The sequence below is a fragment of the Dermacentor variabilis genome, chromosome 9, assembly GCF_050947875.1.
Source record: "Dermacentor variabilis isolate Ectoservices chromosome 9, ASM5094787v1, whole genome shotgun sequence".
Taxonomy (NCBI): Eukaryota; Metazoa; Arthropoda; class Arachnida; order Ixodida; family Ixodidae; genus Dermacentor; species Dermacentor variabilis.
The window spans coordinates 82,952,623-82,967,836 of NC_134576.1; the positions used below are offsets into that span (position 1 = coordinate 82,952,623).

Here is a 15,214-nt window from a genome sequence, read left to right on the forward strand (position 1 = left end):
ATCGTAATGGACACGTTGGTAGTAATGGTCCATCTTTATGGCAGTACATTAACTGAGAGAGAATGCAGGAAAGACACAATGCGATGGACATAGATTTATGCGATATTCTAAATGCGCGATTTTACACAAAGGATAGTACACGAGAGTGCTATCAGCCATTGTTGGCAGAATAGGCGTGGTTAAAGCTGTACTATTCACTTCTGCTGCAGGTTTAACCTAGAGCACCGGTCAAGTCCATTGGTACGAACAGGGCAACATGTTTCAAGAATAGACAGTTCTTACAAGGAGTAATGGCTCTAAAGTTCTAATTTCATGTCAAAGGTTTTATGCAAGCATTTACTTCTTGTCTCTACGGTGTCCACACATAAAATCTGCAACACCGATGCGACACCCTGTTAACATACATGCTATTGCCATGCCCGCAAGCCACACTAACCGACAGTTCTCTTAAGATGTAACTACTTGGATGTGTCGATCGGCACGCATCCTGATATTAAAATATTGATTTCGTCAGGTGGATTGCGTTAGCCTTTTTTCCAAACAAACAGAAAGTTATGGGACTTTCGAAAGAGCGGCGTGTCAGAGCTGGCATCGGCGCTTCTACGAGAAAACACTACACTGAGCATTCATGTAGGCTTTGTTTATATATTGTTGCTCTACTGAACAAAAAAAAATATATCCATGTCGTTTGGCACAGCCGAGAGAACCAGCTACAGAAATGGGTAGCAGTATCCTAACCAGCGTCCGTGATTACCGTGGTCCTTCTCTGGTTTTATGCTGAAACACAAGCACCCCACTCCCCCCGCAAAAAACAAAAAAAATCTGTTTTTTACTTGACTGCGTGCATTTCAATAATGATATAAACGTGCTCGTGGTGGCATAAGCTTTAACTCTGGTCGAGAAATTCGAGAAAATTTCGGGCTTAGATAACGCAAGCTATGTAGCGTTGAAGGGGTCTACTAGTTTTGCAATGCATATATACGCTGTGTCGATAAATTTTGCCTAAAAAGAATATCTGCGAATTCAACCCGCGATGTTGTGTATGATGCTCAGCTAAACACTTAACATTCCCTTAGTACTTAGCTATGAGGGATATTGCATTTTTACATGGAAGAAAAATCTTATCTGGTGTCGACATTATTCCGCGATAAGGCCTGCGCAGCGAAGCTTTCGTCATTATTCTTATTACTGTTGCGAGTTGTTCTAGTTAAATAAGGCCGCTTTATTATTGCGTCAAACGAAGAGCTAGGCGCGTTTTGCACGAAAAAGCTTGCTACTATACTTTCCCCAGTCTCTAAAACAGGCACCCAGAAAGCGCATTGATCATGGTGGTTAACACGACGGTGGGTCATCCAATTGCTTCACGAATATTATAACGGCGATCACCTGAGAGAAAAGTTTCGCAATTAAGATCAAGAGCTAATCAACGGGCGCTAAGTATGTCTATCATAGTGGCCTTCATAGTTGCCCTGAGTAGCCTTTATCGACAATATGACATACCTCTCAAGCGACGCAAGCAACCGACTGTCGTTATGGTGAGGCACGCTTTTTTTCGCGAAATCCATCATTTCCCTACAACTTCGAATTTAAACCCTGGTGCAGCTTTTTTACAATGCCAATTGCAGTGCCTTAGCTATGCTCGAGGCACTACAGCGCAGCATAGGCTGCCAAGAATAGCAAAATTCAAACACATTGTGCCTCACCACGTCTCGAACGTGCGTTATTTGAGTATACAAACTGAGAACTATTCATTTCGTGAGTACACCAAAGAGGACCTCGCGTACCCGCCTCATCAGACGCCACAGGCCTCACATGAATTCTCTTGATTTTTGACCACCGCGCATTCACGATATGTTCAATATTTTCCCTTTACTACTAGTAAATGAGGCTTCCGTTTCATTCTGGCTGCTGTCATGCGACGGAAAAGACACATTGCAATCAAATTTGGACCAAGCAGCTTGTGTCAGTTTGTTAGACAGATGCGTCATGTTGGTTCCTCAAGCAACAAGCCCCAGTAAATTACATAAGTGAGTTGAACGTGTAGCACAGAAAAGGGAATAAATATTGGTATCTTTCTTTATGTACGTTGCAAACAGCTGTAAGCCTCAATTAGCTTTACATGAAATTACCGCCGCCTAATATCGGTTAAGAAAGGCCTAAATGTGAGAAAGGGTTAAAGAAGTGGTGATGGTAGAACCTAAATAGCAATGTGACTCTTGTACTTAATAAAAAAGAACAACCACTATATCATAAGTCCTCGGGCTGCTGCAGAGCGCTACTGTGAAAATAATACCTTGAACTGTTTGTAGTGACCAAACATATTTAAGCGGGCGAAAATCAAAGTAAATGCTGTAGAAGTCATATATCGCCAGCGTTTCTGAGATGCTTGTTCATCACGGCTGGTATGATGTCTTAACTGGATTCTTATCTGCTATGTTATGCATTTATGCTTTTATTATTAACGTGAGCACCGGCCGCAATATGTATAACCGCACCTAAAAAAAGCCGCAGTGGGCTGGTTTCGGCTCCTTCAGCTCGTACTGTAGCGTTACCTTTGAGCAATCTATTGTCATCTAGGAAGTAGACTCTTTTAATAAATTTTCGCTAATAAATGCGTCACCAAAAAATATTCGAGACGACCGTCATAAGTATAAAAGCACAGGTAACGAGAGTAAGCAAACGGAAACACTGCAGAACGCGCCCGGACACCGCCCGAACGGCAGCAAACGACAGGGGAGCAGGCGATCGCTAAAGCTCGCGCCTCATCAGACGCCATCCGACGGAAGCAAGGAGCAGCAACCCGCCCTTCCGCGGTGTTGTAATCGCACCGCTGGCGCGAGTTGTTGGGAACTCGGCGCTGACGCCCATTGTTGCAGCTGGGTCGCAAGCCCCAAGGGTAGCGTTGGCCTGGCGGCCTGGGGCACAACTGGAAGCATCCGAAGGTCCCGGCAAAGCATGAGTCGACTGGTAACAACAAAACAACTTGTTTATTCTAACATCGCAAAGAGTTGGCGGTCAGGTTGACCGAAGTAGAGAGACGGGAGTGCACTTTACTCAACAGAAGAAATCGGAGCCCTCTTTTGGCGTCCGGGGGCAGCTGCTTTTATACTCTCGCAGTTGAGGGCAAGAAGGAACCCCTCTATAGACGAGCACGTGACGGTGCCGCTCGGGAAAAATGGGATAAGGTGGCGCAGCCGTCGTGCCGGCGCCGTTCGGGCACAATGGGGAGGAGAAGGTGGCTCACACGTCGTGTCGGCGCCTGTCAGTCCCCCTCGCTTCACAGTTGTTGGGAGCTCCTCTCCCCGGCTACCGCGCTTCGACAAGCGTGGGCACCAATATGCACATACACGCACACACGCACATGAAGACACGTGGCATCGGAACATGCCTGTACGCGCTTGGCGGGGAGGCGTAGCGGCGGCGCCGAACGGGCCAAAATGTCTGCCGCTTTAAACGAAGCCCCGGCGTCCGTTGCATCCGCGCCGGCTTTACCGCGCGTCGTAGGCGAAACGTAACAGACCGCCCCGCCGGGGGAAGGAGATCCCGATGGTCAGGGGACTGCATCCGCTGTCCGGAGGGATGTCGCTCGATGATGCTCATAACCGAAGTCGGGCGTCCCTCGACGTTTCTTGAGCGCAGCGCACAGAGAAGGCCTCGTTCTCTCGTTCAGGTTCGCACGGGACACTGCAAAGTGACTTCGAGAGAGTTCACATTTTTGTTCTCGTTCCCGGCAAGCGTTAGAACTACGCTGAAACTCAACCGCTCAGTCAGCAAGCACGGCACAACCCTCACTAAGCCCTGCCAGGCTCTTTCCCATTTTATACCACTGCCTAGTTCCTTACAGTAGTCTAGCAGCACTCAGAACGCGTCCACAAATTGGAAAATTGCACTAGAAAGCATGTCATCACTTTGAAACACTAAACAAAAGCAATATGTTAAAAATCCTGCCTCAGGAAGAAAAACATCAGTAACAAGCCATTTTGAGGCTGATTCCTACGTTAGGGGCTTCGAGTTAAGCCATCGGAGTTACCGTTGAGACTCCCCTTTTTGTAACGCACCTCAAAGGAATATTGTTGCAAAGCGAGGCTCCAGCGCAGGAGGCGGCCATTTTTGGGAGAGATGGTCTGCAGCCATTGGAGAGGGCAGTGATCCGTCTCAATGATAAACCTCGAGCCGGCTAGATAGCATGACAATTTCTGAACGGCCCACACGAGACACGCACACTATTTCTCGGTGGCGCTGTACGCCTGCTCACGACTGGTCAGCTTACGACTAGCATACAGGACGGGGTGTTCTACTTCTCCATTTTCCCGTTGGCACAGTACAACGCCCATGCCTCGCTCACTAGCATCGCACTGAACTACGAACCCTTTTGTGTAGTCTGGCGATCGTAGCACAGGCTGGCTTGTTAGGGCACTCTTTAGGGCGCTAAAAGCTCTTTCCTTTGTCTCATCCCATACGACTGTTTGGGGCTCTGTTTTTCTTAGAGCACCTGTCAGGGGAGCCGCGATATCAGAGTACCTGGGGATGTACCTCTGATAGTAGCCGGCGACACCTAAAAACGACCGAATATCGGTCTTCGTGCGTGGTTGCGGGAAGTCTCGCACAGCGGCCACCTTTATTTCAGAGGGGCGGCGACGACCCTGACCAATCACGTGACCGAGGTAGACAACCTCGGCCTGTGCTAACTGGCACTTAGGAGCCTTGACTGTCAAGCCCGCTTCGCGCAGGCGGGTTAGCACGGCCCGCAAGTGTGCCATATGCTCAGACCAGGATGCGGAGAATATCGCTACGTCGTCTAGATACGGTAAAGCGAATTCTTGCTGTCCCCGCAACACTTTATCCATGAGGCTTGAAAAGCAGTATGGCGCGTTCTTCAAACCAAAACTCAACACTTTAGGACGGAATGTTCCCATTGGTGAAATGAACGCCGCATACCTACTAGCCTCTTCTGTAAGTGGAACCTGCCAATAACCCCTGACAAGATCTAGGGTGGAAATAAACTGAGCGCTACTAACTTTCTCAAGGCTCTCCTCGATGTTAGGGATCGGATAAATTTGATCCTTAGTGATGGAATTAAGCCTGCGGTAGTCGACGCAAGGACGAGATTCCTTGCCCGGTACCTCAACTAAAATCAAAGGGGAGGTATAATCACTATCACCTGCCTCAATAACACCGAGCTGTAGCATTTTCTTTACCTCAGCCTCCATAATATCGTTCTGGCGGGGTGACACCCGATACGCCTTGGATCGTACTGGCTCTGGGGAGGTAAGTTCTATATCATGAGTAAGTACAGAAGTCCTACCAGGCCTCTCAGAGAACAGACCTTGAAACTCTTGTAAGAGCTGGTGTAGTTCGGTTTTCTGCTCAGGCGACAGCGATGCTCCACTGACTAAGTCACTAATGACCTGATCGGTGTCTTTCCTGTTCGTCACTGAGCCTAGTCCCGGAAACTCGACCGGAAGCTCTTCAGGAACGTTTACCATCATGCTCACTACTGCTTCCCTTTGTCTATAAGGTTAGAGCAGATTACAGTGGTAAACTTGCTGTGCTTTCCGCTTTCCTGGCAGACTCACCACGTAGTTAACGTCCGACAGTTTCTGAACAATTCGTGCTGGGCCCTCCCACTGCACGTCTAGTTTGTTGTTTAGCGATGTGCACAATATCATGACCTCATCGCCCACCTCAAAACGACGGGTCCTGGCGGTCCGATCATAATAAACCTTGGCCCTCTGCTGGGCCTTTGCCATTGCTTCGCCTGACAACTCCTGTGCCCTTCTTAAGCGTTCGAGGAGCTTAAGCACGTACTCCACCACGACTGGGTCGTCGCCCCTGCCTTCCCACGATTCTCGAAGCATGCGAAGCGGAGATCGCAGCGAGCGACCGTACACCAGCTCAGCTGGCGAAAACCCCGTAGCTGCATGCGGCGCGGTCCGTAATGCAAACATCACCCCAGGCAGACACAGCTCCCAGTCAGTTTGATGTTCAAAACACAATGCTCTCAACACGCGCTTCATGACGGAGTGGAGCTTCTCAACGGAATTCGCCTGTGGGTGGTACACTGAGCTGTGTAACAGCTTTACCCCACACCTTTCGAGAAAAGTTGTCGTCAAAGCGCTAGTAAACACTGTGCCCTGATCTGATTGGATTTCCGCAGGAAAACCAACTCGCGCAAATATGGACAGTAGTGCATTGACTATCTCAACTGAGCTGAGTTCTTTAAGCGGCACTGCTTCAGGGAACTTTGTCGCTGGGCAGATCACAGTCAAAATGTGTCTGTACCCCGTGGCTGTTACCGGCAGAGGTCCCACTGTATCAATAACGAGCCGTCTAAAAGGCTCCGTAATGATAGGTACCAATCTCAACGGCGCCCTCGATTTGTCCCCTGGTTTGCCCACCCGCTGACAGGTGTCACATGTCCTCACGAAATGGTCTGCGTCCCGAAAACACCCTGGCCAATAGTACTCTTGCAAGAGACGGTCCATAGTTTTCTTAACTCCTAGGTGTCCGGACCACGAACCCCCGTGCGACAAGCGCAACAGATCCTCACGATAGCATTGAGGCACGATCAGCTGATCGAACTCCACTCCCCTGCGGTCTAGATACTTCCGGTACAGGACCCCACCTCTTTCCACAAAGCGAGCATTTTTCTTGGCGATGCCTGCCTTGACAATGCAGCGTATGTTTTCTAGGCTGCCATCCTTCTTTTGCTCGGCTATCAAAGCCGACCGGCTGACTTTTAGCAACCTATTAAGTCCGTCTGACGTAGGCACGATGAGCAAATCTGCAGATAGCTCTTCTAACTTTCCCGCATCGGGAATTTCCTCTCCAGTATCTGGTGCCTTTAACGTTACAGACTCAATTTTATTCAGTTCAGGCGTGCTCTGAATATCAGCTTGCTGCGCCTCTGACCCTTTTTCATTGTTTGATAACGTCGGCCCCGCAACTACCGCCTTTGCAGCGAGCTCCCGAACCTTCGATCTGGTTAAGACCTGAACGCTAGCCTCACCAAACAAAAGCCCCTTCTCGCGCAGGAGGTGATCGGACCTGTTCGAAAATAGGTACGGGTACTGGGGGGGGGGCAGACACTCCGAAGCGCTCCGAAAGGTCCTTCAATAAGCACTTTTGCTACGGACAGACACACGCTATGAGCTTCCACGGCTTGCTTGATCCATGCGCACTCGCCCGTGAACATATCGGGTTCTACGTAAGACGGGTGAACTACATCCATCGTAGCTGCGGAATCGCGAAGCACTCGGCACTCTTTCCCGTTCACGAGGAGGTCTCGCATGTAAGGCTCGAGAAGCTTCATGTTCTCGTCAGTGCTGCATATTGACAAAAACACAACTTTTGGTTTTGTTTCCGGACACTGCGCCGAAAAGTGACCCGGCTTCTGGCACGTATAACAAACGCGCGCTTGCCTCGTCTCGAACCGCTTTCTGCGTTCGGCTTCGGCTGCCGCCGTCTCCTTAGGTTCGGTCGCGCTGCTTTCACTCGCATCCGCACTACGTGTGTTCCCCTTGGCTCTCATGGGTGTGAACTTTGGCCTCTCAAACTTGGAGCCAAATTCACCCTTTTGACCGTCCTTAGCTCCGCGAGCCCGACGCGTCACAAACTCCTCGGCTAGCTCGGCGGCTTTAGCCACTGTACTAACGTCTGGCCTATCCAAGACCCAGTACCGCACGTTCTCCGGTAACCGAGTATAAAACTGTTCTAGCCCGAAACACTGCAGAACTTTCTCGTGGTCACCAAACGCTTTCTCTTCTTTGAGCCACTCCTGCATGTTTGACATAAGCCTGTACGCAAACTCTGTATATGACTCACTTTTGCCTTTCTCATTTTCCCGAAACTTCCGACGGAACGCCTCCGCTGACAGCCTGTACTTTTTTAGCAGACTCGATTTCACTTTGTCGAAATCCTCTGCCTCCTCTCTATCCAAGCGAGCGACTACGTCGGCCGCCTCGCCGGGTAACAAAGTGAGCAAGCGCTGTGGCCACGTTTCCCGAGAGAACCCCTGCTTCTCGCACGTTCGCTCAAAGTTAACCAGGAACAAACCAATGTCCTCTGCAAGCTTAAACGGCCGCATCAGGTCAGTCATTTTGAACAATACGCGTTCTCCTGCACCGTGTGCCTGACTTCCATTACGAGCGCGTTCCATCTCTATCTCGAGACGCTTCATTTCCAAAGCGTGTTGACGGTCGCGCTCTTGTTGCTCTCGCTCTTTCTGTTCTTTACGTTCACGCTCTTCTTTTTCTTTCTGTTCTTTAATTTCGCGCTCCTGTCTTTTTGCCGTCTCCCTTTCCTCAGTGGTCTCAAGGCATTCCGACAGCTCGTCATCCTCAGCTTCTAACTCAAGAATAGCCCTTAGCAGTTCTGGTTTTCTGAGTTTGTCCGAGACATCCAGACCCAACTCTCTTGCAAGCTCCAGCAATTTCGGTTTGCGCAACGACTTCAAATCCATGGCTGCTCTGAATGCTGCTTTCTCTACTGCCTAATATTGTCTTGCCGCAAACTAACCCGGCAGCAACGACAACCACAATTACCAGCTCCGTTTCTGACACTAACAAAAGCCTGGCAAAGCTCAGAAGAAGAAAGTCCCGCACTCACCAAACCTCGCAGCCAAGAATTCAGCGCAGTCGTTCCGCTGCAGGCAACCAGTCATCACACGGGGCTCGTTGCACTGCTCCCGGATGGTCGTTGAGCTGCTCAGCATACAGTCAACTGCATCTCTTCGCTGCTGGCCTCCGTTGTCGCGATCTCACCGCTGGCAGACAGTTGTTGTAATCGCACCGCTGGCGCGAGTTGTTGGGAACTCGGCGCTGACGCCCGTTGTTGCACCTGGGTCGCAAGCCCCAAGGGTAGCGTTGGCCTGGCGGCCTGGGGCACAACTGGAAGCATCCGAAGGTCCCGGCAAAGCATGAGTCGACTGGTAACAACAAAACAACTTGTTTATTCTAACATCGCAAAGAGTTGGCGGTCAGGTTGACCGAAGTAGAGAGACGGGAGTGCACTTTACTCAACAGAAGAAATCGGAGCCCTCTTTTGGCGTCCGGGGGCAGCTGCTTTTATACTCTCGCAGTTGAGGGCAAGAAGGAACCCCTCTATAGACGAGCACGTGACGGTGCCGCTCGGGCACAATGGGATAAGGTGGCGCAGCCGTCGTGCCGGCGCCGTTCGGGCACAATGGGGAGGAGAAGGTGGCTCACACGTCGTGTCGGCGCCTGTCAGTCCCCCTCGCTTCACAGTTGTTGGGAGCTCCTCTCCCCGGCTACCGCGCTTCGACAAGCGTGGGCACCAATATGCACATACACTCACACACGCACATGAAGACACGTGGCATCGGAACATGCCTGGACGCGCTTGGCGGGGAGGCGTAGCGGCGGCGCCGAACGGGCCAAAATGTCTGCCGCTTTGAACGAAGCCCCGGCGTCCGTTGCATCCGCGCCGGCTTTACCGCGCGTCGTAGGCGAAACGTAACAGCGGTCGTGCAACCTGGGTTGTCATTCAGGGACGCGCTCAGCGGTCGCGGCGCCCAGCCGGCGGGGCAAGCGCAGACTCAACAGCCTACTACCTCCGCCACCTCCGATGCAAAGGATGCAGTTATTGCGGCCCTCGCAGCAGCACTGCGCGTTCTCATAGAGACAGCAGCGATGGACGACACCACTCGGCAAATGTGCGTCGCGGCCCTTGCAGCCCAGCAAGCCCTACCCCAGCATGGATAGGCGATCTCCAAAACGTCGGCCGCGCATCCTCCAGTGGAATGTCCGCTCCATGCGCTGCCGCCACGCACAACTCGCCGAGCACTTCTCACTACACGAATACGACGTGCTCGCGCTACAAGAAACTTACGCGCGTCCCGGCGAGTTTAACCTCCCCGGATTTGTGGCCTATCACAGTGCCACCGAATGCCAGTCGCAGACCTGCAAAAAGACTCATTGCTGTGACCCACTCCATTCGCCTGGACGGTCCCGCGCATCTCTGTATGTTCGCGCATGTCTCGCGCAAGCCGACGTAAATGTCACAGACATCGTGACCAGTGGCATCGAATGCGTGGCCGTGACTGTGCGTGTTGGGGGTGCCGACACCTGTGTCGCCAGTGTTTATGTTCGGCCCTTGCGTCGGTGGGACAGTTCGTTCGTGGTTGCGCTTGTCGCTCGCATCGGGGTTGATTGTGTGGTATTGGGTAACTTCAACAGTCACCACACAACATGGGGGTGCCCGCACACCGAGCCGCGAGGTAGGGACTTGCTGAAATCCATCCTTTCTGCGGGCCTCCTACTTCTCAACACCGGCAGTCCCACATTCGTGCGCCGGGGCGCGCGGAAGAGCGCCATCGACTTGTCGCTTGTGAGCGAGGGTTGCCACTACGAGTGGCGACGCAGCCCCGACACTCAGGGCTCCGATCATTACCCGATCTCCCTCGAGCCGCACGCTGCAGCCCATGGACCGCGGCGCTCCTACCGTGTCACCGACTGGACACAGTTTAGGAAACTCTGTGCCACGCCCCGTACTGTGAACACAGATTTCCTGATTCACGTGACACGTTGTGTCGACGCCGCCACGAGATGCTGTTCTGCGCCTGCGGGAACGCCGGTGCCCGACATCAAGCTGCTTAACCTTCGAGCTGTCCGGCGCCGCGCTGAACATCGAGCCATCAAGAGTGACAGGAAAGAGGATTGGACTCTCTACAATCGCCTTGATGCGGCTTGCCGCCGTTATGCCAGGTAGCGGCGCAATCAGAGCTGGAACAGTTTGTGTGTGTCGCTCGACGATACGCTCAACAGATCGCGCCCGTGGCGCATTCTCGGCGCTCTCCTTTGACCATAGGTCCCTCGTTGTCCTGCGCTTTCCGTCGTGGTCGCCCAGGGCTTGAGCGCAGCGCAGCTCGCGGACGCGTTCGCCGCTGCCTTTGCACTGCCGCCACCGTTGCTTCCGCCGGATGGTCCAGTTTTCGAGCGTCCCGAGCTTCCTGAGCACAACAAAGCCGCTCTCCTCGCGCCGCTGCGCTACTTCCCGACGAACGGAATTCAGCAGCAGGTGAAGGCGCTGTGCACGGAGGACTTCACCTTGAGCGAGCTTCGCATCGTGCTCAACGCTCGGAGGCGACGTTCTGCGCCGGGCGCGGATGGAATCACCTACCAGACGCTGCGAAACATCGACAACGAGCAGCTCCCATCGCTGTTGGAGGTGTACAACCGCGTCTGGCGCACCGGGGTCGTCCCTGCCGAGTGGAAAGAAGCAACCGTGGTACCTCTCCTCACGAGTGGCAAACCGCGAAGCAGCGTGAGCTCCTACCGGCCGGTTTCACTCACGTCTGTCACCGGTAAGACACTCGAAGCCATGGCACTTCGTCGTCTGGAGTGGATTGCGGCGGCACTCGACGCATTCGCTCCCTTGCAGAGCGGCTTCCGCCGGCTACGCGCAAGGACTAACGCCCTGTCCGAGGTTGTCGCTACTTTGGAGCAGGCGGCGGGCCGTCGCGAGGCCGGCTACCTCGTCCTTCTTGATGTACAGGACGCCTTCTATAGGTTGCCGCATTCTACGATCGTCAGTGTGCTGCACGAGCTCGGCATCACCGACCGGCTACTCGGCTACGTAGGAGCCTTCTTGTCTGATTGCACGCTTCGGGTGCGGGTTGGAGGTGCGCTCAGCCGGCCGCGCAGTGGGTTTTCTGGTGTTCCACACGGCAGTGTTTTGAGCCCCTTTTTGTTTAATCTTGCCCTCGCGCGACTTCTGGACTACATCCCAAAAGCGATGCCGCACGAAGTACGGGTGGCCATCTACACTGACGACATCGGCCTCTTTGTGACTGGCCCTACTGAAGTCGGCTATCAGGTGCGTGCATCCGTCCAGACTGCAATTGACGCGGTGGACCAGTACATGGGAAGCATCGGCTTCCAGCTGTCGGCGACCAAAACAAAGGCACTACTGGTACACCCACGAGGAACGCGAGCACGTTCCCAAACGCCACCACTGACTCTGCGCCGTTGCCCTCTCCCGTGGCGCAAGAGCGTCCATTACCTCGGCCTGCAGATCGACTGCCGCGTCAACTTCAATGCGGCCCTCTCCCACATCTACAAGCAATCAAGGAAAGTCGCCAGCGCCGCGCGCTCTCTTCTCGCGCGTGGACACGTATGCACGCCGCAACTCGCACTGCGCGTGTAGAACTCTGTGGCCCCATCGAGGGCACAGAGTTGTACGCCACAGCTGCACTGCAGGTGCAGCGGTGGCGTAGCGGTAGAACACGCGCCTCGCGTGCACGAGGTCCGTGGTTCGAATCCCGGTGCCGGCAATTTTCCACCCGATTAAAAAAAAATCCGCGTGTTGATAAAATTGCATAAACAGGCCTGGAGTGTAGCCTGATCGCGGTGACCAGAACCGGTAACGCACTCCCTCACCAGAGCAGGATTGGCCACCCTTTTGCAGTACTTGGCCACAACCTCCTATATGAACACAGTAATTAAACCCCGGCCCTCAGTCCCCCGCAGCTGCGAAGCAACTGACCCCGGCGGCGGTCAGACCTGCGACGCAGCAGAAGGTGCTATGAATCACTGGCTCCGGACAGGCCGCCATTGGAATATGAACCAGGCAACGTTTAACGCTAGAATGTTATGTATTAAGGCGAGTCTAGCAGTGCTATTGGAGGAATTAGGGGGCAGTAAATGGGATATAATAGGGATGAGTGAAGTTAGGAGGACAAAAGAAGCATATACAATGCTAAAAAAAGCGGGCACGTCCTGTACTACCGGGGCTTAGCGGAGAGACGAGAACTAGGAGTCGGATTCCTGATCAAGATCAGTGATAGGCCAAAATAGAATCCTGGGACGTATCCTAGTACGGATTCTATCCTGGCAGGCTCGCCAATTTGTGTCTCATGTCCCTGATCTACGGGCCGTGCGAATGTTAGGAGAGATGGAGACGCAGGGCAACACTGCAAACAGATCTTAATTTATCCAAACTAAAAACTCAATTGGCCAAAAGAAAACTCCACACTTTTATATCTTAAATATGTCCTTATCCTCGCCTACGTTATTCCTTAGCGGTTCCTAGGCGAAAGTGAGGCAACCCTAACCTATGGCTGCGCACGACCAGAAAGGAGCGTCCTTGCAGCATCTTGTCACCTGTGTCCTCTGAGTCCGATGCCAGTCAGATCTTCCCCATCGCCGACGCGGTAGGCGTAGCTGCCTTGATGTCGGCCAGTCCACCTGTCCATCTTTTCATGCCGGTGTCCCGAACCCTGTCGGTGACGTGGCACCACAGCCTCGCTGCCTAGGCCTAGCGCTGGGTTCCGCCGCTACTTCTTCGTGTGCTGACGAGACGCCCCGGTGACTATCGTACATGCTGGTCCGCCTCTGAAAGGGGATCCTTCTTTGAATGCGCGGCACTGCTGTGAGAGGTTGCAGCAGGTCCAAGGAGCCTCGCTCGAACGTCGCCGAGGTTGACGGCCACAGCCTGGATCGCCAGCGTCATGGGCTTGACCGAACCTCCATGGCTCCCGTAGCCAGTGCAATGCTGATGCTCCAACGTTCTTGGTCCAGAGCAACGTCGATAATGCCAGCTCAGCGCCGCTTCTCTCCCGATCACAGCTCGGGACAGAACCTTGAGGGCTCGTTCCGTTCGGACGGATCCGCAGGCACGGTCCTCTTCGTTTCTTTTTTCGCTGCATGGCTCTTACTTATGACACGCACTGCCTCGACTCTGCAACGCTAAATAGTTCCCTTCGATGGATGACAAGTCTGACTACTAGCGAATAGAAGTCGGCGAGAGAGATCGCAAAAAGACCACCTTCATCACGCTAGACGGCCTCTTTATATTCAAGGTTATACCATTTGGACTCTGATCGGCACCTGCGACGTACCAAGGCGTTGATGGACACGGTTTCAGCAGGATTGTAGTGGCAGACCTGTGTTGTTTACTTGGACGACGTCGTCGTCTTCGCCGCTAATTCCGACAATCACCTTAGGCGGTTTGCGACAGTACTAGAGGCCATCAAACCATTGTTGGGACCCTTTCCAAAGTCAACATCCGGAAATAAGTGGATCGTCGGGGCGATGGACAACCTGACTCGCTTCGCTGAAACGAAAGTTCTGCCGAAAGGTAGCGCAGCTGAAATGGCGAAATTCTTCGTCGAGAACATCCTGCTGCGACATGGCGCTCCAGGAGTCATCATCATCGACAGAGGAAGGGCCTTTACAGCGGCGCTTACCCGAGCCATTCTGCAGTATTGCCAGACAGGCCAACAACTGCCTACCGAACTCAGATGAATGATCTTGAGGAGCACCTGAATAAAACCCTCGCCGACCTGCTAGCAATGTACGTCGACGTCGAACACAAGACCTAGGATGCCGTTCTGCCATACGTAACGTTTACTTACAGCACGGTGGTGCAAGGAACAACACAGATCCCTCCGTTCAAGCTCGTTTACGGCAGGAACCCGATAATGGCTCTGGACGCCATGCTGCCGCATGTCACCGATGAAGAGAATCTTGATGTCGCCACTTATCTCCAGCACGCCGAAGAGGCTCGACCGCTCGCTCGCCTGTAGATCAAGAATCAGCAGATGACCGATAGTCGACAATACAACCTTCGAAGACGCTACGTCGAGTACTAGCCCGGCGACCATGTTTGGGTTTGGACCCCAATACGCCGACGAGGTCTTAGCGAGAAGGTTTTACGCCGCTGTTTCGGACTGTACATGATCATCCAACGCATAGGCGCACTCGACTGTGAGGTCGTGCAAGGTGAAATTGCGCAATCACAGGGGCGCCGCTCCGGACCTGCAATAGTCCATATTGTGCGAATTAGGCCGTTCTACCAGTGCTAACGTACCTTGGGAATTTACATAGCTGAGCTTCGGACTTTCTTTTTTTCTTGGGGGGGGGGGGTTGACTTTGTTACTTTCAACTTTTGTTTTTGATTTTCTTACTTTTGTTTAATAGGTATCTTTTGTTTTTCGCTCTCCTGTTATGGAAGTGCTTCTGGAGAGTGGGCTTCGACATGTGTACTTGTTTATCTTTTCCAGGTGACCGCTTTTCACCGTCTAACAAATGTTTTCGCTCAGCACGAGGCGAGCCCGAAAGTATCGGAGGTTTCTCGAATGTTATCGATGGTTCTATCTGTTGTATTTTGTTACCGAAGCTTGAATAATCTCAGTGCATGTGCGACGAGAATTGTTTAGAACTTTCTGGAAGACACGCGGGCGCCAGTGATTACT

General features: G+C 52.7%; 1 long non-coding RNA gene across 1 annotated transcript in view; it reads left to right on the forward strand.

The window, feature by feature from the left end:
* LOC142558076 (uncharacterized) overlaps window positions 1-15,214 on the forward strand; it is a 55,069-nt gene that overhangs the window by 38,757 nt on the left and 1,098 nt on the right. The gene's annotated exons all lie outside the window — the stretch shown is intronic.